The 23,806-nt window shown below is 39.5% G+C and overlaps 1 protein-coding gene and 1 long non-coding RNA gene across 3 annotated transcripts in view; one reads left to right on the top strand and one right to left on the bottom strand.

Annotated features, from left to right (window-relative positions):
* Positions 1 to 6,541: 6,541 nt before the first annotated feature.
* On the bottom strand, positions 6,542 to 9,989 carry LOC128311917 (uncharacterized). Its single transcript, XR_008290607.1, has 3 exons — positions 9,803 to 9,989; positions 8,646 to 8,741; positions 6,542 to 6,584 (listed from the first exon to the last, which is right to left on the bottom strand). It is a non-coding gene; the product is annotated as an uncharacterized LOC128311917 (long non-coding RNA).
* Positions 9,990 to 10,087: 98 nt separating this feature from the next.
* The window catches only part of TBCEL (tubulin folding cofactor E like), a 75,956-nt gene continuing 62,237 nt past the window's right edge, over positions 10,088 to 23,806 (top strand). Inside the window, exon 1 of one of the 2 annotated variants that reach the window (XM_027036758.2) lies at positions 10,088 to 10,234. The gene's annotated coding sequence lies outside the window, so the exon portion shown is untranslated. The remainder of the gene's footprint in view (positions 10,235 to 23,806) is intronic. The other variant, XM_027036759.2, reaches the window with a different exon arrangement.

Genomic DNA, 23,806 nt, shown 5'->3' with positions numbered 1-23,806 from the left:
TTGTGTGGGATTGATGGTGGTGCTGAGGCATGAAAGGCTAGCGTGAGCGAGAAAAGGAGAGAGTGCGTGCAGAGACTTGGTGGTGCATAATGGATATTTTTTAACTTGGCGAGATGTGACTCTCAGTCCTGTGGCTTTGGTGTGAGAGTGTGCAGAGAGCAGTAACAGCAGATAACGTATGAATGTGTTTCGCATTCAAAGGACATCCACATCTGTTGGAAGACTTTAAGTGAGTTTTGTTCTTAGATAACCCCGTTAGTTGGATGTGTTAAGTGAAACGATACTTGTATTTCCCCTCCCCTTTTGTCAACTGCTGTGAATGCTGTATGGTGTGTGTTCTCTTCTGTTCCTGATCTGTAAGTGTGGTCCTGTGAACTGAAGCTGGTGGGTTGAGAAGATGGACTGAGCTTGTGGTGTGCTTTGCAGGAGTACTGGGAAGCAGAGTTCACCAGTGAGCTCGGGGTGTCGCCAAGAAGGGTGGAAGTTCTAATGTCTGTCAGCTACCCATAAGAATGCTGTTTGATGCAGTTCTGTGTCCTGTGCTTGGATGCTTTTTATAAGAGTTGTCAACGTTGGAAATTCTTATATAAAACTGATTTAAATTAACAAAAGAGTGTGAGTGTACAAAAGAGTAAAAAATTGCAAAAGAGTGTAAATTAACAAAAGATAAAGAGACTATAGTTTGCTCTCTGTCATGAGGATACAGGGAAGGAAGATATCTATAAGCCAGGATGTGAGTCCTTACCAAACACCAATCTACTAGTGCCTTGATCTCTTGACTTCTTAGCCTCCAGAGCTGCGAGAGATCAATGTTTGTTGTTTAGGCCACTCAGTCCATGGTATTTTTGTTACAGCAGCTTGAAGTGACTGAGACCACAAGTGAAATGTGAACTAGGTGGGAAAAAAAATACAACGTGTCAAATTTTATGGGATGCAGTAAAATAGTGCTTAGTGGGAAATTTATAGCATTGAACGCCTGTATTAGACAAAGAAGTAAGATGTAAAATCAGTCATCCAAGCTTCCACCATAGGAAACTAGAAAAAAGAAGTACAGATCAAATCCAAACTAAGCAAAAGAAAAAAACAAATTAAAACAGAAATCAATGCAATTGAAAACAGGGAATTAATAGAGAAAATCAATAAAATCAAAAGATGTTTCTTTTAAAAGATCAATATAACTGATAAGCCCTTAGCCAGTCTATCTAAATAGAAAAGAAAGGCAAAACAAATTACAATGATCAAAAATGAAAGAGAGGGCATCACTATGGACCCCATGGCATGAAAAGGATAATAAGAGAATGCAATGAACAACCCTACACCCAGAAATGTGATGACCCAGATGAAATGGATCAATTCAGTGAGACACAATTTGTCAAAACTCTTATAGGAAGAAAGAGTCTGAATAGCCCTATGTCTAAAAAAGAGACTGATTCAAGAATTCACAAACTTTCGGGGCACCTGTGTGGCTCATTTGGATGAGCGCCCGACTTTGGCTCAGGTCATGATCTCCCAGTTTGAGAGTTCGGGCCCCATGTGGCTCTGTGTTGACAGCTCAGAGCCTGGAGCCCGCTTTGGATTCTGTGCCTCCCTTTCTCTCTGCTCCTCCCCTGCTCACACTCTCTCTCTCCTTCAAAAATAAATAAACATTAAAAAAAATAATTAATAAACTTTCAAAACATAAAACACCAGGCCAAGAATTCACTAGTTAATTCTACCAAACATTTAAGGAAGAAATTATATAAATTCTCTATAATCTTTTCCAGAAGATAGAAGCAAGAGTACTTCCTAGTCTATGAGGCCTGGATTACCCTAATACCAAAACTGAACAATGAGATTACAAAACAAGCAAACTAAAGACCAATATCTCTCATGAACATAGATGCAAAAATCCTCAAAAAAAAAAAAATCACAATAAATTGAATCCAACAATGTATAAAAATAATTCTACACCATGACCACTAGGGGTTTATTCCAAGTAGGCAGGGCTGGCTCACTATTCAAAAGTCGATTAAGGTAATGCATGCTACCAATAGACCAAAGAAATGAGGAAATATTTAAAACTGAATGATAACAAAAATGCTATATATCAGAACTAGGAGACACAACTAAAGCTCTACTTAGAGGCATAAATGTAGTTCTAAATGTATATTTTAGAAAAGAAGAAAGTTTGGGGCGCCTGGGTGGCTCAATCGGTTAAGCATCTGACTTCGGCTCAGGTCATGATCTCACAGCTCGTGGGTTCGAGCCCCACATTGCGCTCTGTGCTGAGAACTCAGAGCCTGGAGCCTGCTTCGGATTCTGTGTCCCTCTCTTGCTCTGCCCCTCCCTCACTCATGCTCTCTCTCTCTCACTCTCTCAAGAATGAATAAACATTAAAAAAAAATTAAAAAAAGAAAAGAAAGTTAGAAAAAGTATTGTAAATTATATTTAATAAGAAAGAGCAGAAGGAAGGAAGCAATAAGTAGAAAATAATGAAACAAGAAAAAATAAAATAGATTTCACAGAACTGAGCATTGATTCTTTCAGAAGACCAACAAAATTTGGAGACTAATAAAGGAAAAAAACATGGAGTAATTAACCAGTATCTAAAATAAAAATGAAAAATGAACTATTGGGACCTCATCAACATAAAAATCTTCTGCACAGAGAAGGAAATAATCAGCAAAACTAAAAGGCAACTGACAGAATGGGAGAAGATATTTGCAAATGACATATCAGATAAAGGGTTAGTATGCAAAATCTATAAAGTACTTGTCAGACTCAACACCCGAAAAACAAATAATCCAGTGAAGAAATGGGCAAAAGACATGAATAGACACTTCTCCAAAGAAGACATCCAGATGGCCAAACGACACATGAAAAAATGCTCAACATCACTCAGCATCAGGGAAATAGAAATCAAAACCACAATGAGATACCACCTCACACCTGTCAGAATGACTAAAATTAAGAACTCAGGAAACAAGAGAAGTTGGCAAGGATGTGGAGAAAGAGGATCTCTTTTGTACTCCTGGTGGGAATGCAAACTGGTGCAGCCACTCTGGAAAACAGTATGGAGGTTCCTCAAAAAATTAAAAATAGAACTACCCTACAACCCAGCAATTGCACTACTAGGTATTTATCCAAGGGATACAGGTGTGCTGTTTCGAAGGGACACGTGGACCCCAATGTTTCTAACAGCACTATCAACAATAGCCAAAGTATGGAAAGAGCCCAAATGTCCATTGATGGATGAATGGAGAAAGAAGATGTGGTATGTATGTATATATATACATATACATATATATATATATATATATATATATATATATATATACACACACACACAACAGAGTATTACTCGGCAATCAAAAAGAATGAAATCCTGCCATTTGCAACTACGTGGATGGAACTGAAGGTATTATGCTAAGTGAAATTAGTCAGAGAAAGACAAATATCATATGACTTCACTTATATGAGGACTTTAAGAGACAAAGCGGATGAACATAAGGGCAGGGAAGCAAAAATAATATAAAAACAGGGAGGGGACAAAACACAAGAGACTCTTTAAATATGGAGAACAAACAGAGGGTTACTGGAGGGGTTGTGGGAACGGGGATGGGCTAAATCGGTAGGGGGCATTAGGGAATCTACTCCTGAAATCATTGTTGCACTATATGCTAACTAACTTGTATGTAAATAAAAAAAATAAATAAAAATGAGTTATCACTGTTATGCCCAGAATTCGTGATCCCCAAAGACCACCAGGGAGCCGAGTCCGATGCAAAAGCAGAAGAGCCTTTATTCGAGCTAGCTCAAGCTCAGTCCCCTACCAGCACCGACGCAGCTGTGAGATACCGGGGAGAGAGCGAGTTTCAAAAGCACAAAGGTTTTATAGGGGTCTAGGGGCAGCCGATTGGCTGGGGAAGGGGCGTGGCCTTGGCGGATTGGCTGGGGAAGGGTCAGAATCCTGTTACGCAGGTCGCTGGGCGTGTTTTTATCAGGAAGTTTGAATGGGTGAGCGGGAGGTTACTCAAGGGGAGGAGGCATGGTCTAGGTGAAGGACACAGAACAAGATGGAGTCGCCGGCGTAGGCCCGCCCTTTCAATCACTGCAGACACTGCAGCTCTGATAAATATAATAGGATATATTATAAACATCTCTATACTAATACATTTGAAAATTTATATGGAGTGGACAAATTCCTAGAATAATACAACTTACTGAAACTGATACAAGAAGAAATAGGAAAACTTGAATAGTGCTATAATTAAAAAATAAATTGACAAAAAAAAGAGAAAGAAATTGAATCTATAATTTAACACGTTCCATATAGAAAACATCTACGTCAAACAGCTTTGTTGGAGAACTTTAACAATCAGCTAAGGAGTTAATAATGCTAATATTACACAAGATTTTCCAGAGAATAAAAAAAAGAGAATAATTTTCAATTAATCTTATGAGACCAATAAGAAAGAGACCAATTCAATAGAAAAAAGGACCCAGACTCTTCATGAAAGAGAATATCAATTTGCCAATAAACAGAGAAAAAGAGACTCAACCTCTTTGTCATTAAGGAACCACAAATTAATCCAAAATAAGATACCATTAGAGAATCATCAGAATGGCTAAAATTAAAAAGGCTTCCAGTACCAACTTTGATGAAGATGTGGAACAACTGTAACTTTCTTTTCTTTTCTTTTTTATTTTTTTTAACGTTTATTTATTTTTGAGGGAGAGAGAGAGAGAGAGAGACAGAGCATGAGCAGGGGAGGAGCAGAGAGAGAGGGAGACACAGAATCCGAAGCAGGCTCCAGGCTCTGAGGTGTCAGCACAGAGCCTGACGCAGGGCTGGAACTTACAAACCGTGAGATCACGACCTGAGCCAAAGTCGGACACTCTACCGACTGAGCCACCCAGGCACCCCCCCCCCTTTTTTTTTTAATGTTTATCTATTTTTGAGAGAGAGAAAGACACACACACAGAGTGTGAGCAGGGCAGGAGCAGAGAGAGAGGGAGACACAGAATCCCATGCAAGCTCCAGGCTCTGAGCTGTCAGCACAGAGCCTGATGTGGGGCTCGAACCCGGGAGCTGTGAGATCCTGAGCTGAGCCAAAGTCAGACGCCCAACTGACTGAGCCACCCAGGCACCCTAACAATTGTCTAACTTTCATAACACTGTTTGTCAGGAAGGTAACCTGGCACAACCACTTTGGAATACTGTTTGGTAGTATTACCTAGAGCTGCACTGGCCAGTGTAGCAGTTCATAACCACATTAGTTATTGGACACTTGAAATGTGGCTGGTCCAATTGCTATAAATGTAAAACACACATTGAACTTTGAAGATTTAATATGTAAAAAACAATGTAAAAATATCTGATTAATAATTTTCATACTGAGGACATGCTGAAATGATAATATTTTGGATGTGCTGGATTAATAAAATGCACGCTTAATATTAATTTAACTTTTAAAAAACCTTTTTAATGTGGCTACTAGAAAATTCTAAATTACATATACGACTTGACTTGTACTATATTTCTAGGATGGTGCTGATCTACAGCTAAGATTCATTCATTTTTTATTTCTGGGTATATTCCCAACAGAGATGTGTATATACACGCAGTGAAAGTGAAGCACAAGAATGTTTATAGCAGCATTATGCGCAATAACTAAAAACGGGAAATAACCCAAATGCCCTTCAACAGTGGAATGGATAAATAAATAAGGGGTAATTACAATAATGAAATACTATTTAGCAACAAAAATCAGTAAACTATAACTGTATTCAACGACCTGGATGACTCTCACAGTGTTAAATATTAAATCATCTCATTTGATTCCATATATAAAGTTTAAATGGGAAATTAAGCTACCGTATTAGAAGTCAGGATACTAGTTTGGGGAGAATACTAGCTGTAGTGACTGGGAGGAGGCTTTGGGAAACTGGCAAAGTTCTGTGACTGGGTAGGGTGGTGTTATGTGGGTTTTTGCTTTGTGATAATTCATTGGGCTGTACATTTATGTACATTCGTATGTGCAGTAATCTGTATGTTGTTATCCCTTCATAATAAAAAAAAAAACTAAGAGGGGTTAGTGAGGCTTATATCAATTTGTTGCAAATATTTTTAATAAATGCAAGGCCTCTTTGAAAATAAAGGTCTTCATGACTGATCCATTTATGTAAATTGCAGAAAAGCAAATTAAGAGTTGTTTTTTGAAGACCATATTTTGCCCAGTAAGGAAATCTGGATACTTTCTAAATAAATCATTCTAGGTATGACTCTCTAGTTTAAAATAAAAATATCTCTGCCCTTTGCTTGGTCAGGAAGCTTGGCATGATAGTCCATTTCCTGACAGATATGTCAATAGTGTTGACAAAAATAAAATAAAGAATCTCAGAATTGCAGAATTTAAGGGGACATTGAAGCCTAGCCTTTTTTTCTGAGTTGTGATTTCTTTGTGAAATCGATGGAATCGAGGGCACTTCCTCTTGAAAATGCATATGTGTGCAATACAGGTATATACATAATATTTTACACATAATTTCAGTTGGCTCACCATGGTAGTTTGTCCAGTCCAGGTTATTTGGGAGATAAAGCTCTAAAGCAGAAAGAGATCAAGTGACATGGCTGGTTAGTGGAAAAACCAGTACCAATATTGCAGATTCTTAATTTCCAAACCAGTCATTATTCTTTCAAGTAAAGCAGTTTCCTTCTCCTGTGTACCCATAAATGTATTATATGTAATATATATGTATGTAATATATATATGTTGTATATAATGTTGCATATAATAGATATATATGTATTATATGTAATATATATATAACATATATATATGTTGTTCTCATATGATTCTCATATATGATTGAATTCTCATATAATTCTGTCCTTATCCCTTTGCTTACTTGAGAGATGCTTTCACCTAAGAAGATGACTCCCCTTTTTAAAATAATATCCTATAAATTGTTCTCTATCACTGTATTTGAGGCTATGCATTGTTTCCGGACCACACTGTAGGAACCATGCCTTATCTGTCTTCGTTTTCCCCAACCCACCTAGCTAAGTGCAAGAAATATATCCATTATAAAACCAACATGTGTTGCATTAAAAGGACATGCAAATATATGACTGAAACTTCATGATAGAATGATAGCCTGTAATTACAGTGTTATTAGGAGCTTAGATTCTGGTGTCAGACTGACCTAAATATGAATTCAGCCTCTGCTATTTACTAGCTCTATGTTTTGGGTGTATTACTTAACCTGGGTCTCACTTGGTAAATCCGATGGTACCAAACTGAATTTATACGATCATTGTGAGGATTAAGGAGATAATCTACGTGAAATCTGTTGAGCAGTATCTGGTACATAGATTTTAGTTAGCTGTGATTGTTGTTATGACATACTCAACCCTTGAATTAAAGACTCAGTTGGAGCACAACAGATTTAGATTCTTAGAATTATACTGGTCAACCAGTCTACCCAATCCTGGAATTATTCACAGATGGTTCTAACAGATTCTGCTTTTGCTTAATACATTCCAGCGACAGGGAACTCATTAGAACCAAGTGAAGCAGCTCCAATTCTTCCAAAGTTCTTCCTTACTATTAGGTTGAGTCATATGAAATTGCTATTTCTGGGTCAAAACAATTAAATTATCAACAATGTATTTAAAAAGACCAGAAATTTGTCTTTCTATCCTTGCCTCTTGGCTTTGACATCTTCTCTCTCCTTCTACAGGACAATCCTTTAGAGACAATGGAGAGTCAATGGGGAACAAGACAGACCTAGCTCCTGCCTTCACTGAGGCTTACATGCTTATTAAGGAGACAACAAAATAAGCAATTGTGTATCATTTTCAGATTCAAGGAGCTGGAAGAATAACGTTGCAAGCAAAGGGCTTAACTGAGCGAATTCCCACGGAATGTATCCCACATGAGGAATTGAGAGTATAGAGCAGCACTGCCGGAAGACTTTTCTGTGATGATAAAAATACTCTGTATCGGCACAGTCCCTTATGATAGCCACCAGTCACCTAGGGCTACTGAGCACTTGAAATGTGGCTAGTGTCATGTCACTCAGGAAATGCGATTTTAATTTAACTTAATTTTAATTAATTTAAATTTAAATAGCCATATGTGGCTAGTGGCTACCAGGCTGAACAGAGAGTATAAAGGAAGAGGATAAAAGGACAAAAAGATGAGACTGGAGAAGTCAGCAGGGTTCCAGACCATGAAAAGCCTTGAGGAGCATGTTAATAACTATGATTTTAACCTCAGAAGGATTTTACATTCCAGGGTATAACATGATGAGATAGGAGTTTTAGAAACATAGTATTGGCTGCCTTATGGAGATAGACGGGAGAAGGGTAAAGAAATGGATCTTGTCTTTAGGAGTTGGCTCTATAAGGGGAGAGATGGGAACAAAGGCAAAATGACTCAAAGATATCTCAAAGAGGCAAAGACATATATAACGAATCACACCCAGTCAAAGGCATCACTCATGTATATGTTTACATACATCGTGCACTCATGATCCACCTTTCTTGCCTTTTTCTAGTTGCTCACAGGACATCTACCCTCCCAAGTATTTCTGTGTGTCCCCAGTGGTACCTGAGCTCACAAGGAAGTCTATTAACAAAATATCCACGCAGCATTCACCTTGTTCTTCCTCCTCTGTGCATTTATCACTTTGTTCTTCTCTGGTCCTTGCCACTGACGGTACTTTGAGGTACTCTGAGGGCACTGCTCTGTTCTCTGCAGAAGGAGGAGGAATGTCCCCATCTCAGCAACCTAAGCCACACTGCTTGGCTCACCCTCCCCTTGATCCTCAAAGCATTTTCTTTAACCAGCTCTTCTGGGCTCCCTCCCCCAACTTCTCTAAGCTTTACATATGGGGTAAGACAAAACAAAACAAAACGAGAGAAGTACCTAATTGCTGATGGTAATAAGCCGCCATTGGGTCCTTACCCCCCACTCTAGGAACCAATATACATATATATACACATACGTACATATATACATATCACAACTCCTCCCCAGCTCCCTGACACACGCCACATAAAAGCACACACATCTTATGTGTGTAGCACATAGAACTTTGCAACTCCTAGCACGTCAGCTGACATATCCATACAAGGCTGAATTCTCTTCAAGATCAGCCAACACCATCCCTATTCCATATACGCCCTTGCAAAAGAAAGGGACAAAAAAGTACATAAGCAATCACAGCCCAACAGCCACAGATAAGGTGTAAGGGGCTGAAGCAATAGCATGTCATAATGTGAAGTGCATGGACTTTTACTCTGGCACCAGACTGACCTGGATTCAAATCTCAGCCGCATCACTTTTCCTAACTGGGTGGTCTTGGGCAGATCGCTTAACCTCTGTGAACTTCAGTTCTCGGTTCTACAAAATGCCTACGTTTGCGAGTTGTGAACATTAGAAACAGCCCATGTACAGTGCCTAGAAGGTGCCCAATGAATGGAAAGCGGGGCTCTCTCCATCGGTGCTGGGAGCGTTGGAAAACTCAGGATGCCAGAGGCCCTTGCAAAGGGGACGCAGAATCAAGGCCAGAGTGAGTGCGACCACATCCTTATGCAAAAGCATCCTGGGACTTTATTAGATTACAGCCTTGAACTCGCCTAGTGAGGAAACTGAAGCCAGAGGCAGGAAGTGAGTTAATCAGGGTCACGTAGCAAACCGGTGCCAAAGCCGGGACAAAATTCCAGGTCAGTCCGGAAAGGTTCGGCCCAAGGCTCCTTTCTGCAAGGCAGCGGCCTCCCAGCTGCCCAGGTTCTGCTCTGACCCGCCCCTACCTCACTCTGATGTGACAATTCACTCTTCCTTGGCACCTGAGGTGTCTCCTCACGAGGGCCAAGAGAAAGAGCAGGTGCAGTGTGTTTGTAGAGACTACCAGGCCCTTAAAGACCTCCCCGTCGCCATGGCAACCCGAGCTCGGTTGCCGAGGACCCGCTCCGCCGGCGCCCCCTCCCCTTCACGCAGCGGACGTGACACGTGCGGCGGGGTCACGTGTTGTTGTTGGGCCGCGAAAGCTGCTTCCGGGTCAATGCAGGACACTGGGCTCCGGCGGCCAGAGTGGGGGACGAGGTGAAGCGGAGCCGGGCCGGGGCCGGCCGGGACCAGGCCGGAGGCCGAGCGGCGGCGGCGTCGGCGGTGGCCGGGAGGGGGGAGGAGAGGCGCAGCCCGTGGAGCCGCCGCAGCAGCTCCCCCGCCTCCCGGGCTGAGGGGTGAGTGGAGCCCGGGCCCGCCGGCACTGCCGGCTTCTCGAGGCCCCGGGAGCTCCCCTCCGGAGCCGAGGCGCGGAGGGCCGTTCCTGCTGGGGCGCAGTATGGGGGGGGGCGACGCCGGGAAGAACTCGGGGCGGGACGAGGCCTGCCTGGGAGGAGGGGAGGGCTGGGCCACCTGCCCGCGGCTGGAGGGAGGACGGGGCCAGGCCTGGCTGGGGAGGCGCGGGGAGGGCCCTGGGCTGGGAGGAGGCTGAGGGCTGGGTTGGGGGGGAGCCTGAGTTCCTGGGAGGCTCCGGGCTTCTTGCCGTGCCCTAGGGGCGTGGGGGTTGGAAAGATGCCCTCTGGCTGGTAGGAGATGGAGACGGGTCTGGGGCTGCTGGGGAAATAGGAAACTTTGTCTTCGAACCAGTGTATAGGGTGGGGGGTGGGGGGGGAGTAGAGGACGTGTCCCCTGGGAGGTTCGGTGGGGAACGGGGCGGGCGGGCATTTCCAGGCCGCTGGGACACTAGGCCTGCTCCTTCCAGGGGCTGATGAAAGGACGCGGTAGTTTAACAAGGGCTCTGGGGAGAATCGTTTTGCCTTCACATTGGGAGACTTTGAGAAGGAGGGAATTGGAGTAAGATGGGGCCTGAGAGGAGGGTACCCGGCCCTGGGATCTGGGAGGGGGCCAATGTAAGGATCTCCGTGGAGCTTCATTCTTTGTTGGGGATGGGGAGCATTGAGTTCTAGATCCTCGCCTAGGAGGACATTCTGGGAATTGGTGAAACGAGAAGATTTCATCCCGTCTTCTCTTGGCACAGTGATCCTAGAAGTTGCAGTTGAGGAAAGTTGGTTGGAAGAGTTGAACGGTTGACAGCTAGTGGAAGAAGGAGGAGCTGTCGTCTGAAGGTTGCTAAGTTACTGGGAGTTTGTAGGCAACCGCCTAGGGTTGTTGTTCGGGCAAGTTAGCAGTCCTTTCAGGTCCAGATACTGGCTTAGCTGGGGCTGTCCCCGTTCTATGTATGCTTCCCTGGAGCTCTGAAATTGGTTTCCAAGAGTCCCTTTGGAGCGAAGAGATTACATGTAGGTGCTGAGGACTAATGAAAACACTCAGCCTTTGGGTCCTGAGGCATTAGAGCTAGATCTCTAGGGTAAGAGCTTGCAAACTTTTTTTTTTTTTTTTTTACACATCATGCCCCATATGAAAAAGCACTTTTTACATTATGATCTAGTACATACCTATATAATGAGTGAAAAGTTTCGCAGAGCACTGTTTACCCTTAGGACATGTGTTACATTCTGATAAGTTCTATTCCGTTCCATTCACTTTTATTAAAAAATGCTGACTGAAATCCACCAAATTGATTTGTGGGTCACAAGCTGCTGCTTGAAAAACAAATGTCCCAAGGCACAGTTCTTTGCCTTCAGTTAGGGTCCTCATGTTGTATGGTTCTACAGAGCTAGGATGATTATAAGGAGACGAGATTATAAGTAGATGGGGGTGGGGGGTGGGGTCAAGCCAGCCAGGTGCAACTGACGGCTTCATTTGTTTACATATTTATAACATGTAGCATATTTGGTGTTTTGGACCATAATCTTAACCTTTGGTATCTTAATGTGGCCTGATCATTTTATAAAATTTCTGAAGTACGTGTATGCTTCAATTTTCTCCATCCTTTGCTGTGTCAAAGAAAATGAGAGGCCTAATCCCGTTGAGTTGATTTATCCCTACAACATACTTAAGGTAATGTTAATGTTACAGTGTTGTGAATATACATTGGTTTGCTTTTCTGCCATATTTAGAAAAAAATCTCAAGCTGAAACCTAAACTCGTCTTACTCCAATAATACATGGTAAAAGAGTTATACATAATTAAAGATACAGGTACTTGGTTTTAGTATATACTTTAAACTTAAATCGTAAGTCTGAGTATAACTTTGAATGAGTTAACGTCTTAATTCCCCCCACGAAAATGTTTTTCTCTGTTTGTAAAATAGATGAGGTCTTCATATGAACAGTATTATAATGAATATCGGTGAGTATTGGTGAACAGAGAGACCTTCATGTGTTGCTATGTTTAAGTCTTTTTAAAGGTTGTCACCCAGCCTGTTGTTACATGATGTTGAGTGTCAAATAATGTTGCCTGATTTCAGGAGGTAAATGTATAGGGTTTGTATTTAAGACCAGTTTATTGGTGTTAATTTTTGTTGAGGATGCCTTCATATTATTTGGAACTTGGAATTCCAAGCCATAGCCATCAGAAAAGAATTGCCCAAATTAAACTTCATCACTGGGGCCATATTCTTGATGAGAAGCCTTATGAAAACATTCTTAATCATCTTCAAACTTCGTGTGTTGTAAATTATATCTTTATTGATTGATTGATTATATCCTGGGTACTGGTGAGAGGGTCTGTGTTGGCATGTATCAGTCATCCTTTAAAAATGATCTTTTTTTTTAATCAGGTAAATATTTGTTTTTGAAATCCTTGGCTTTAAAGAATGTTTAAAAGCTTTCTTTTTGTGGTAGTTGCTTGAAACATGAAGGAAGAGTCTCATTAATTTCGTTTTCCTGGGAATCATGTGTACCTGTCAATAAACAGTTGTGGAGAATTTACCCTGAGTGATTGTGTGTGCTTTTTTTTATAGTTTTCATTTTTTTCTCTTGAACCTCAGACTCTTAGGTCTGTCTACCTATAGTAGGCTCTTTTCCCCTTCCCCTTTTTGCTTCCAAACTTCTCTGGGTTTGGAAATTAGATGCTTATATTTGTTAGAACTTTGTGTAAAATAAGATTGTGCAGCTCTGAATAATGTTCTTTCAATTATATATGTATGTATATTATATGTATACTAATACTAATACTTTTTTTTAGCATATGAACTATGTGACATGTATTTTGGCTAGTCAGAGGCCCATTTATTGACCTCTTAATTGTGGGCTATCTTTAAAGTTAAGTGAACTCTTTATATATTTAGTCTAGTTAGGCATATAAGAAGAATTTCTAAAAAGAAACCGGAAACTGACAGTGATAAAGGACCTAAGGAGTGAAGCGATCAGCCGTGATTGTTGCCTTTGCCCTACATGCAATGAGTCATTAAGAGTTGCCATTCCTCCCTTTTTAATCTTTTTCGTTACCCTCTCTTGACTTGGATTTCTTTGCAATTAGAATGCTAACAGCCTCACTGTTCCCATTGTCTGTTACTCTCATTCTACTTGATCTCACACAGCTTCATCAGAGTACTCTTCCAAAGAACAATGCCCTAATTTATCCTTTCTCTTCTCCAAAACCATTAACTTCCTAGTGCCAGCACTGAATGAAGTCTACACTGTTTAAGTTGACATTGACGGTATTCTGGAGCGTCTACTTTTATCCTGACCCTGTTTTTCCATTCCTAAATGCAGATCCTCTGTTCCCGCCAAGCTGTCTACTCATTGTACTTTCTTTTTTAACTTGATTCCTAAAAATCTGGGAAATGTGTTCTTCATGAATTCCTACTCATCATTTTATTACATCATTTTATCATCTTCTTCCTTGAAGTCTTTCTTGCCTGTATTGCCAATACTACTTTTCCTACATTGCTTTGTGATATTTGTGTGTGTTTTTTCTTTCTTTTTCTTTTTTTTTTTTTTTTTACCCCTTTTGGATTATAAATTCATAGAGGACAGGAGGCCCAAATGTCCTCGAATCTCTAGGACACCTAGCACAGGGTTTATCAGAGTTCATGGACCAAGTGAATCAGAATTGACTGAATTTATGGTTAAAATTGCAGGTCTCCAAAAATTCCACCTTAGACTTACTGAATCAGAATCTTAGAATTTGCCTAGGTGAGTCTTCTGTACGGTAAAATTTGAGAATCACTTACCTAGCATGATGCTTTAAATTACAGTAGGTACACACGTAATTTTGGTGCAAATGATGTAAATGAACTGAGTAATAGCAGTTCAGCAGATTGGTTTAATTTTAGGGCTTAGCAGTCAGGCAGCCTAGATTTGAATTCTGTTACCTTTACTCATTAGCCATCTGACATTAACTTTGCTTTTCTGATATATAAAGTGGCAGTAATAATAGTATCATTCATAAGGGAAAGTGACAGTTGAATGAGGTAATATGTGTAAAACAACGGAGTGCAAAGCACGTAGTAAGCTCAATAAATTTTATCTGCTGTGGTCATAATGATCAGCATGATAGCAGTGGTTATGGAAGTGATGAAAAGTGGTGAGAATAGGTTTCACGTCAGTCATTGTTAATAAGCAAATTGCTCAGGGTTTCAAGGATTCAGGCTTAACATTTATTTTCCATTTTAGACTAACAGTGGACCTGTATGGTGCTTAAATTCAATTAGCATGTTAAATTTTCCCCCTTTAACCTCCCCTTTGCCTAAAGAAAACTGCAAACTTTTAAACAGAGGGCCTTCGCCTCATTCCATCTGGTCCTGCCCGCCCAACATCAACTTCTAGCCCTGCTTACACACACCACACCAGCGCAGTTTCTCACTTTGACTTACTTGGGCCTTTGCACGTGCTTTCCCCCTTTTTCATCTAGGGGATTCCTGTGACTCTTTTAAGACTCAGTTTCGTGTGTGGCCAAGCTCGGTGAAGGGAGTCACTCCTTTGGTGTTCTCAGAGTGCTTTTCCCATCCTTACATACTACCTGTGTGTACATTGGACTTCTTTTTGGCAGGGAACGGATTTAGTCCTGGCATGTGTTCTAGGTACATGGTAGATAGTTAGTCCACCTCTGCTAGAGGCAGAGGGTGTCTGGTGGTTGACTCTTCTAAGCTGTCCCATTTGTCTGGACTTTCCTCAGCATGATCTGTTGACCACTTAAGACATGCCAGACACAACCAAATGCTTTAAAAACTTCCATTTAATCTTCACAGTGACTCTAATGACTACGAAATAGCTATTAATAGTTCCATTTTACAAATGAGAAAGCAGGCGTAAAGAGGTAAGTAACTTGCTCGAATTCCAGTGCAGATTCGTGATTGAACTCAGGCTGAACTGAAGCCCCAAGCTCTTAATCACCGGGCTCTTCTAGAAACAGAGGTAAACAAGATGACACATTTCCAAAACTGGCTATGTGAAATTTTTACTAATAACTCATTCATGGTCCTTAGGAATGTGATCTATGTCTAGCACTGTTAAGAAAAGATTATTTAAAGTAAAGGTCATCTGAGGTTAATGCTTTTCTAGTGATTTTCAAAATTTCTCTTTTGATTCTGTCATGCTCATCACTGGTATACTTGATTTTCATCTCATTGCTAGAAGATATTACATCATGTTTAATCAAAGTAAAATTCACTTTTTTGTTCATTCAACAAATATTTGTTGCCCTTTGCCAGATACTCCTCTCCATAACACTGAGCCGGACTGACAAATCTCAGCTTTTGTGGGATTTAGGAGAGGGACTCAAGCACTAAACATGTAGTAGTAAGTGGTGTAAAGAACGAAAGTGGCTGAAGTAATGGTGATTAATGGTAGTAATGGGGCTCTTTTTGATGGGTTAGCCAGAGGCAGCTCATCGAGAAGGTAACATTTGTGTTTGAATTTGTTTGAGGCTTGGATGCTGAGATGAAGCCAGCAAAACCAAGAGCCAGGTAAAAGGCATTCCTGGGAATGCCTTAAGAGGGAATCAGCTTGGCAGTTCTGAGAAGTAGAAAGCCAGGCTGGCTGAAATCTAGTGGGTGGGAGGAGGTTCGGTGAGCAAGGTGAGCAGAGAACAGATTCAAGGAAGCCCTGAAGACCATGATAAAGAAATTGGATTTCATTCTAAGTGTGAAGGGAAGCCTTTGGTGAATTTAAGGGACATGATTTGACTTAAATTTTGAAAAGATCACTTGGCTTCTGTTGTGGAGAAGGGATTGTATAGTCATGAGAGATCGGGAAGGAAGCTATTGGAGCAGTCCCAGTGAGCGGTTGATGAAGGCTTAAACCAGAGTAAAGTAATGGGGACAGAAAGAATTGAGTGGAGTCAGGGTGTTTGGACTGTTGATAGACCTTGCTGATTAATTACATGGGACTGTGAGAGGAAGAGAGAAATAGGGGACTGGTAGAGGAAGAGAGGTTTGAAAGAGAGACCTGAGAGTTCTGTTTTTGCCCCCTTTGTGCCCCTCGCTGATGATACATCCCCACCCTCCACAGATGCCACAACCCTGAATTTTGTGTTTATTATTCTTTAACTTCTTTACAGTTTTTATTACATATATATGTGACCGTAAACAATATGATTAATTCTGTTTTTGAATTTTGTAGAAGTGGAATTTACTGTAAATATTTTTACAATTATTTTATCCTTTCAACAGTGTTTTTTTTTATTGAATATCTTTTAATTTATTTTTTTTTAAATTTACATCCAAGTTAGTTAGCATATAGTGCAACAGTGATTTCAGGGGTAGATTCCTTAATGCCACTTACCCATTTGGCCCATCTCCCCTCCTACAACCCGTCCCATAACCCTCTGTTTGTTCTCCATATTTAAGACTCTCATATGTTTTGTCCCCCTCCCTGTTTTTATATTATTTTTGCTTCCCTTCCCTTCGGTTCATCTGTTCTGTGTCTTAAAGTCCTCATATGAGTGAAGTCATATGATATTTATCTTTCTCTGACATTTCGCTTAGCATAATACCGTCTAGTTCCATCCACGTAGTTGCAAATGGCAAGATTTCATTCTTTTTGATTGCCAAGTAATACTGCATTGTGTATATATACCACATCTTCTTTATCCATTCATCCATCAATGGACATTTGGGCTCTTTCCATACTTTGGCTATTGTTGATAGTATTGCTATAAACATGGGGGTGCATGTGTCCCTTCGAAATAGCACACCTGTATCCTTTGGATAAATACCTAGTAGTGTAATTGCTGGGTCGTAGGGCAGTTCTATTTTTAATTTTTTGAGGAACCTCCATACTGTTTTCCAGAGTGGCTGCACCAGTTTGCATTCCCACCAGCAGTACGAAAGAGATCTTCTTTCTCCACATCCTTGCCAGTATCTGTTGTTGCCTGGGTTGTTAATATTAGCCATTCTGACAGGTGTAAGGTGGTATCTCATTGTGGTTTTGATTTGTATTTCCCTGATGATGAATGATGTTGAGCTTGTTACCATGTGTCGGTTGGACATCTGGATGTCTTCCTTGGAGAAGTGTCTATTCGTGTCTTTTGCCCATCTCTTCATTGGATTATTTGTTTTTTGGGTGTTGAGTTTGATAGTTCTTTATAGATTTTGGATACTAATTCTGTATCTGATATGTGGTTTGTAAATATCTTCTGTCAGTTGCCTTTTAGTTTTGCTGATGGCTTCCTTTGCTGTGCAATTTTGATGAGGTCCCAATAGTTCATTTTTGCTTTTGTTTCCCTTGCCTCTGGAGGTGTGTTGAGTAAGAAGTTGCTGTGACCAAGGTCAAAGAGGTTTTTGCCTGCTTTCTCTTTGAGGATTTTGATGGCTTCCTGTCTTACATTTAGGTCTTTCATCCATTTTGAGTTTCTTTTTGTGTATGGTGTAAGAAACTGGTCCAGGCTCATTTCTCTGCATGTCGCTGTCCAGTTTTCCCAGCACCATTTGCTGAAGAGACTGTCTTGATTCCATTGGATGTTCTTTCCTGCTTTGTCAAAGATTAGTTGGCCATACGTTTGTGGGTCCATTTCTGGGTTCTCTCTGCTGTTCCATTGATCTGAGTGTCTGTTTTTGTGTCAGAACCATACTGTCTTGATGATTACAGCTTTGTAATACAGCTTGAAATACAGTGTGTTTTTTTTTTTTTAATATAAATTTCCGGTATACAGCTTTGTAATTCACATCTGCATACGCTACAGAGTGGTTACTACCACAGGTCTAGTTTCCATCCATCACCAATCATTTGACCCCCTTCACCCATTTCCCACCCCCGTAACTACAATCCTCTCTATCTATGAGTTTATTTTTGTTTTGTTTGTGCATTTGTTTTGTTTTTTAGATTCCACATTTGAGTGACATCATGCAGTGTTTGATTTATTTCACTTAGTGTAATACCCTGAAGTCTATCCATGTTGTCCCAAATGGCAAGATTTCATTCTTTTTTATGCTAAATAGTATTCCATTGTATAAATATACTACATCTTATTTATCCATTTATCTATCAGTGGACACTTAGGTTGTTCCCATATATTGGCTATTGTAAATAATGCTGCAGTGAACATAAGGGTGCATATATTTTTGAATTAGTATATTTGTATTCTTTGGATAAATATCCAAAAGTAGGATCGCTGGATCATATGGTGGTTCTTTTCTTAATATTTTGAGGAATCTCCATATTGTTTTCCATGTGGCTGCCCTAATTTACAATCCCACCAACAGCGTTATGAGGGTTCCCTCTTCTCCATATCCTCTCCAACACTTGCTGTTTCTTTTCGTTTTGATAATAGTCATTGTAACAGGTGTTAAATGATATCTCATTGTGGTTTTGATTTGTTTACATTTGTCTAATAGTAATGATGAGCATTCATGTGCCTATTGGCCATATGGTGTGTCGTCTTTGGAGAAATGTTTATTTAGATCCTCTGCCCATTTTTTAATTGGGTTGTTTGGATTTTTTTTTGTTGTTGAATTGTGTGAGTTCTTTGTATATCTTGGGTATAACCCCTCGTCACATACATGTTTGCAAATCTCTTCGCCCATTCAGTAGACTGCCTTTTCGTTTTGATGATGATATCCTTGACTGTGCATAAGCTTCTTAGTTTGACATAGTCCCATTTGTTTATTTTTGCTTTTGTTTCCCTTGCCTTTGGAGTCAGATCCACAAAGACATTGCTAAGACTGAGTCAAGGAGCTTACCATCTATGTTTTCTTCCAGGAATTTTGTGGTTTCAGGTCTTACATTCAAGCCTTTAATCCATTTTGAGTTGTAAAATAGTGATATAGTTTCATGCTTTTGCATGTAGCTGTCCAGTTTTCCCAGCACTATTTATTGAAGACTGTCCTCCATTGTATACTTCTTTGTCAGAGATTAATTATCCATATATTGTGTGAGTTTATTTCTGGGCTCTCAGTTCTGTCCCACTGATCTGTGTATCTTTTTTTATACCAAATTCAAATCAATTGTTTAAAAATTGAAGTATAATTAACATACAGTGTTATGATAATTTCAGATGTACGATATAACGATTCTACAATTCTGTAGATTTCTCAGTGCTCATTAGGGTACGTGTACTCTTAATCCCCTTTGTCTATACCATACTGTTTTTTTTTTTAATATATGAAATTTATTGTCAAATTGGTTTCCATACAACACCCAGTGCTCATCCCAAAAGGTGCCCTCCTCAATACCCATCACCCACCCCCTCCTCCCTCCCACCCCCCATCAACCCTCAGTTTGTTCTCAGTTTTTAACAGTCTCTTATGCTTTGGCTCTCTCCCACTCTAACCTCTTTTTTTTTTTTTTTTCCTTCCCCTCCACCATGGTCTTCTGTTAAGTTTCTCAGGATCCACATAAGAGTGAAATCATATGGTATCTGTCTTTCTCTGTATGGCTTATTTCACTTAGCATCACACTCTCCAGTTCCATCCACGTTGCTACAGAAGGCCAGATTTCATTTTTTCTCATTGCCACGTGGTATTCCATTGTGTATATAAACCACAATTTCTTTATCCATTCATCAGTTGATGGACATTTAGGCTCTTTCCATAATTTGGCTATTGTTGAGAGTGCTGCTATGAACATTGGGGTACAAGTGCCCCTATGCATCAGTACTCCTGTATCCCTTGGGTAAATTCCTAGCAGTGCTATTGCTGGGTCATAGGGTAGGTCTATTTTTAATTTTCTGAGGAACCTCCACACTGCTTTCCAGAGCGGCTGCACCAATTTGCATTCCCACCAACAGTGCAAGAGGGTTCCCGTTTCTCCACATCCTCTCCAGCATCTATAGTCTCCTGATTTGTTCATTTTGGCCACTCTGACTGGCGTGAGGTGATACCTGAGTGTGGTTTTGATGTGTATTTCCCTGATAAGGAGCAACGCTGAACATATACCATACTGTTTTAATTGTTGTAGCTTTATAGTCTAGTTTGAAATCAGGTAGCATGATATTTCCAGCTTTCTTCTTCTTTCTCAAGATTGCTTTGGCTATTCCAGGTCTTTTGTAGTTCTATACAAATTTTAGAATTATTTGTTCTAGTTCTGTAAAGCATGCCTTTGGAATCTGATAGGTAGTGCATTGAATCTGTATTACTTTGAGTAGCATGAACATTTAACTATTCTTTTAATCCATGAACATGGAATATGTTTCCATTTATTTGTGTCTTAGATTTCTTGATTTTAAAAGTCATTTATGTTGAGAAAACCAGAGAACTATCAATTGTTAGTTTCCATTGCTGTGTAACATTGCATTTTATGAATATAGCATAATTTATTCAAGCCTGTTCTTGGATGTAAAGGCCTTTATTTGGTCAGGATTTTCATAATTTAGCACAGTATTGTTGTTGTGAACATTCTTATGCTTGTCTCCTTGTACACTTGTGCAAGTTCCTATAGAGTTTACACTGAGAAGTAGAATTGCCATATCACAGGATATGTGCATCTTCAACTTAACTAGACAGTGATAAAGTGTTTTCCAAGGTATTTGTACCAGTTTTTATTAAGGTATTTGTACTCCCAGTATCAATGGAAGAGTTTGTGTTCTTCCACATTTTCTCCAGTACTTTGGTAGTGTCAGAGTTTTTAAGTTTTGCTAATTTATATAAAATAATACTCCATTGATATTTTAATTTTTGTTTCTGAATATTATTAAGCTTGAACATCTTTTACATATATGTATTAGTCTTTGGAATTTTATCTTCTGTTAAATAATGTGTTCATATCTTTTGTCATTTTCTATTGGATTGTTTTTCTTTTTCTCACTATTTTTAGGAATTCTCTGTATTAGTTACATGTGTTGGAAGCATCTTTTTCCAGTTTCTGTCTTATGTGTTTTCATGTTTAATGTCTTTTGATCAAAAGTTTTTTTTTATTTTACTGGCCAACCTTTCCTTTATGGTTCTTTATGTTTATGAAATATTTCCCTAAATCAAGATTTTAAAGTTCTTCTCCTATTAGAAAAAAATAACTGTTTTCTTTTCATAAGGATAAGGCTTGAGTTGAGTTTTTCTATGTTGTGAGGGAAGTATTCACTTTTCTCATATTGATACTCACTTGTCCCAGGATCAGTTACTCAAGTTTCATGTTTTCCTACTGATCTCTTTGCCATTTCCTGCCATATTTACATGGGCCTGTTTCTGGACCGTCTTTTCTATTCCATTGATCTCCACCCCCCTCTTCCCAGCCACTCCCAACCCCCCGAGTTGTTTTCTTTAACAAAGTACACTTTGTACTTATGGTACTTATGTAGAGTTGCCGTGAACACTGAATGAGTGAATGTGGAACCATTGCTCCTGTGGGAGATACAAGGTTAGGTTCCTGCCAGTTCTGGTCACATTTTTGTCAACTGATCAATACATAACCTTGTTTTATATGTGTGTCTGTTTAAAGACATTTTATTCACCATATATTGTTGCTCTCTTAACTTTGAGTTCAGAGTGCATAGCAGTACAGTTCATGTTTGAGTAAATCGTATCTAACAGTCTTTCTCCATAAGGCACATCACAGGCTTCTTGTGTGTAAGAACACTAGACAGCACTTCTGCAGGACACTTCAGAGCCATCGTAATAATGAAAACAGAAGAATATGAAAAACATGGCGCTAAACGCAAAAAGGGTGCTTGTTTACAGTGTGAGAGCTGAAGCAGGATGGCAGAGGGCTACCTTGTTCTATCTCAGCTGGATACGTGCACGGTGGGCGATTCAACTTAATATCTGCACATGCCTGTGAGCTGCAAGTATGGATTTGGGGGCCACAAACAAACTTTATTGAATAGGTGAATTTGCAAATAATAAATTCTATAATAATGACACTCGACTACGCTATGAAATCTGGTGAGAGACGCAGTGTTTCAGGAAACCCTTGTCTTCAGTACTTTTTCTTTTCTCCCATGCTTGCACATGTCTTCATAACATTTTAAGAGAATAAGTTAATACCAAGGATGTCTCAGATGCTAAGTTCTGATTGTCAGATGCCATCATCTCAGTAAAAACACTTCTTATTTGAGAAGGTTTTTACTTATTATCACAGTATTGTTATTTAGTTCATAGTTAAATGGGCAAAGAATTTTAGGAAAGAATTATAACTCTTCAAATGTTGAAAACAAATGTAAATTATTAAATCCTTATTCTTGTGACTCTTGTGTGATGAACACAGTTTCTCATAGGTACTATTAGTAATTTAAGGCATGAGTTTTGTAAAGTCAAGTGCCCTTTGGAAGTTTTTTTTTTTTCTTTTCTTCTTTTTCCTTTTATTCTGGAAGTTTTAAAAATGCTGACTCTGTTAGCCCCTTATCCGTTAGTGCTGTTTGTCCACATGAACATTGTTAGTAAAGGAGTCCAAGAAAGTGATTAATGAAGATTGTATACTTTATAAATCAAACCTCTTGCAAAATGGATTTATTGAGACTTGGCTAGTTTATCCTTTACTCACTGTTTCACATTCTTAAGTGAATTGTTGGCACTAATTTGGTAAGTGTACTGGAGGAGTAATAACCAGAAATTTGGGACTTGCTCTGTGTTCATCTTATTTATATATATATAAATATACATATATATAAATATAAATTTATAATATGTAAATATAAATTTATAATATATAAATATAAATGTATTAGATATATTTATACATATTATAAATATATAATACATATACGTATGTAATACATATATATTAATAAGTAATATGTAAATATATAAAAATATAAATATATATAAATATATATATACACACTGTGCGTGTATGGCATATATCCCATAATTTTTTGAAATATTTTATATCGTGGTAAAATATAAGATAAAATGCAGTTTTAACTATTTAAAAAATTTTTTTAAACATTTATTTATCTTTGAGAGACAGAGCAAGACAGAACATGAGTGGGGGAGGGGCAGAGAGAGGTGGGTACACAGAATCCAAAGCAGGCTCCAGGCTCTGATCTGTCAGCACAGAGCCTGACGCGGGGCTCGAACCCACGAACCGTGAGATCATGATCTGAGCCAAAGTCGGATGCTCAACCCACTGAGCCACCCAGGCGCCCCGTTAACCATTTTAAAGTATATGGTTCAGTGGCATTAAGTATATTCACATTAGTCTACAACTATCAACACCATCTATCTCCAGGACTTTTTCACGTTCCTAAACTGAAACTCTGTCCCCATGAATCAGGAATCCTCATGCTTCGCTCTCCCCAGTCCCTGGCGACCATCATTCTACTTTCTTTCTCTGTGAATTTGGCTACTATAGATCCCTCATATAAGTGTAATCATATGGTATGTGTCCTTTTATATCTGGTTTCTTTCACTTAACATTATGTCTTCAGAGTTCACCCATGTTGTAGCACGTGTCAGAATTTCTTTTCAAAGCTGAGTAATATTTCATTATCTGTATACACACCACATCTTGCTTATCCATTCACCCAGCCACGGATATTGGGGTCATTTCCATCTTTCGGCTATTGTGAATAATGCTGCTATGAACACTGATATA

Source organism: Acinonyx jubatus, chromosome D1 (genome assembly GCF_027475565.1).
Source record: "Acinonyx jubatus isolate Ajub_Pintada_27869175 chromosome D1, VMU_Ajub_asm_v1.0, whole genome shotgun sequence".
In the NCBI taxonomy this organism is placed as follows: domain Eukaryota; kingdom Metazoa; phylum Chordata; class Mammalia; order Carnivora; family Felidae; genus Acinonyx; species Acinonyx jubatus.
The sequence above is the reverse complement of the archived record's forward strand: the minus strand, read 5'-3'. Positions and strand labels throughout refer to the sequence as shown.